The following is a 2,868-nucleotide window of genomic DNA, read 5'->3' as shown; positions in this document are numbered from 1 at the left end:
CATCATTTGCCCAGAGAATCCTTCAATAACATAAGCTGAGGCTTGAATTTTTTCTTCAGTTCCCCCAGCTTGAGAAATGCTGAGTGTGTTCTTCCCTTTTGGTTTTCTGACTCCAGATCTTTGCACATTTCATTGTAGCATTTGACTTTGTCTTCTCGAGCCGACCTTTGAAATTTTCTGTTCAGCTCTTGTAACTCCTCATTTCTTCCATTTGCTTTAGCATCTCTACACTGGAGAGCAAGTTTCAGAGTGTCTTCTGACATCCATTTTGATCTTTTCCTTCTTTCTTGTCTTCTTAATGACTTTTTTGCTCTCTTCCTATATGATGTTCTTGATGGCATCCCACAACTCTTCTGATCTTGGGTCTTTCGTGTTTAATGCATCAAATCTGTTCCTCAGATGATCTCTAAATTCAGGTGGAATATATTCAAGGTCATATTTTGGCTCTCGTGAACTTGTTTTCATTTTCTTCAGCTTCAGCCAGTGCTTGCATAGGAGCAATTGATGGTCTGTTCCACAATCTGCCTCTGGCCTTGTTTTCACTCATGATATGGAGCTTTTTTCATCGTCACTTTCCGCAGATGTAGTCAATTTGATTTCTATGTATTCCATCTGGTGAGGTTCATGTGTATAGTCATCTCTTATGCTGTCTAAAGAAGGTATTTGAAATGAACGAATCATTGATGTTTCAGAATTCTGTCATGCATTTTCCAGCATCATTTCTACCACCAAAGCCATATTTTCCAACTACTGATCCTTCCTCTTTGTTCCTAACGTTTGCATTCCAATCATCAGGAATTATCAATACTACATCTTGCAGAGAAGTAGGGACCTACTATCACCAAGATAGAAGAGGCAGGAGTGGAGTATGTCCTTTGGACTTTCGGTCCCTGCACTGTGAAGCCCCTAGGTCCTGAGGAAGATTGATGCCAAGGTGGGTGGAGATCTCCAAGGGATACTGGGGCTACAGATACTAAAAGGAGATAAGGAACTTTGCCCAGAGCTGACCAAGAGAAAGCCTCACCAAGAACCAGCGCTCTGAATTTGGCCTTCTAACCTCCTAAACTGTGGAAAGAATACATTTTTGGTTGTTAAAGCCATCCAATTGTGGTATTTCAGTGATAGCAGCATTATTAGGTAACTCAGACAGTGTGTCTGATCCAAGCGATGGTATTTCCAATCATCTCACATGAAAGTTGGACAATGAATAAGGAAGACCATAGAAGAATCTATGTGTTTGAATTATGGCATTGGCAAAGATTATTGAAAGGACATGAACTGCCTGAAGAATAAACAAATCTTGTTTTGGAAGAAGTACAGCCAGAATGTTCTTTAGAAGCCAGGATGACAAGACTTTCTCTCTCATACTTCAGATATGTTATTAGGAGGGACCAGTCCCTGGAGAAGGACATCATGCTTAGTAAAGTGGAGGGTCAGCAAAAAAGAGGCAGACTCCCAAGGAGCTAGATCCACACAATGGCAGCAGCAATGGCCCAAACATAATGACAATTGTGAGGGTGGTGAAAAGCTGGGCAGTGTTTTATTCTACTGTGTATCGTGTCACTGTGAGTTGGAACCAACTCCACAGCACCCAACAACCACAACAAAGGGCAAGATATTAAAGATGGAAGGAATACATAAAGTCACTCCTCCAAAAAGAAGTTATTGATGTTCAATCATTTTAGGAGGTAGTACATGAATAAGAACTTACGGTACTGAAGGAAGAAGTCCAAACTTCACTGAAGGCATCAGTGAGAAACAAGAATTGATGGAATGTCAATTGAAATGTTCCAACAAACTACTGCAGTGCTGGAAACACTCGCTAATCTATGCCAAGACATTTGGAGGACAGCTACCGAGTGAATTGACCAGTAGAGATCCATATTTGTACCCATTCCAAAGAAAGGTGACTCTACGGAATTCAGAAATGATCAAACAATATCATCGATGTCACACACAAGTCAAATTTAGCTGAACATAATTTTAAACAGTTGCTGCAGCACCTTAACAGGGGGCTGCCAGTGTTTCAAGCTGGGTTCCAAAGAGGACGGACATGGAAGGAGGGACATCATTGTTGACATCCGATGGGTCTTGGCTGAAAAAGATGAGAGTACCAGAAAGATGTTTACTTGTATTTTGTTGACTCTGCAAATGCATTCAGTTGTGGGGGTCATAACAAAATATGGATAACATTGCAAAGAACTAGAATTCCAGAACACACAATTGTGCTCATGATGAACCTGTACATAGAACAAGAGGCAGTCGTTTGAACAAAACAAGGGAATACTGCACGGTTTAACATTAGGAGAGATGTGCGTCAGGGTTGTAACCTTTCACCATACTTGTTTAATCTGTAGACTGAGCAAATAGTCCGAGAAACTGGACTATATGAAGAACAGGGATCAGATTGGGGTAAAACTCATTAACAACCTGTGATAAGCAGATGACACAACCTTGCTTGCAGAAAGTGAATAGGACTTGAAGTCCTTGCTAATACCTTCCATATGGATTATACCTCAATGTAAAGAAAGCCAAAACCCTCACAACTGGAATAAAGAACAGCAGAGAAAACATTGAAATTGTCAAGGATTTCATTGTACTTGGTTGGGTCCACAATCAATACTTATGGAACAGCAGGCAAGCAATTAAAGAACATTATTTCTGAGACAGTGTCTTCTGATTGTCTTTTTGTTTGTTGGTTGGTAACTTTTTATTGTGAATTGTGTAAAGGTTAACAGCTAAGATCATAAGCTTTACTTTTAACCAATCATATGTTTTGTTTCACCTCAATGATTACAATCCCCTCCCTGCAACAATGATCCTACTTCCTCCCTGTGGTTTCTCTTTTACATCTTATTTTCCACAAAT

Source organism: Chrysochloris asiatica, unplaced genomic scaffold (genome assembly GCF_000296735.1).
Source record: "Chrysochloris asiatica unplaced genomic scaffold, ChrAsi1.0 scaffold00310, whole genome shotgun sequence".
Lineage (NCBI taxonomy): Eukaryota > Metazoa > Chordata > Mammalia > Afrosoricida > Chrysochloridae > Chrysochloris > Chrysochloris asiatica.
The sequence above is the reverse complement of the archived record's forward strand: the minus strand, read 5'-3'. Positions refer to the sequence as shown.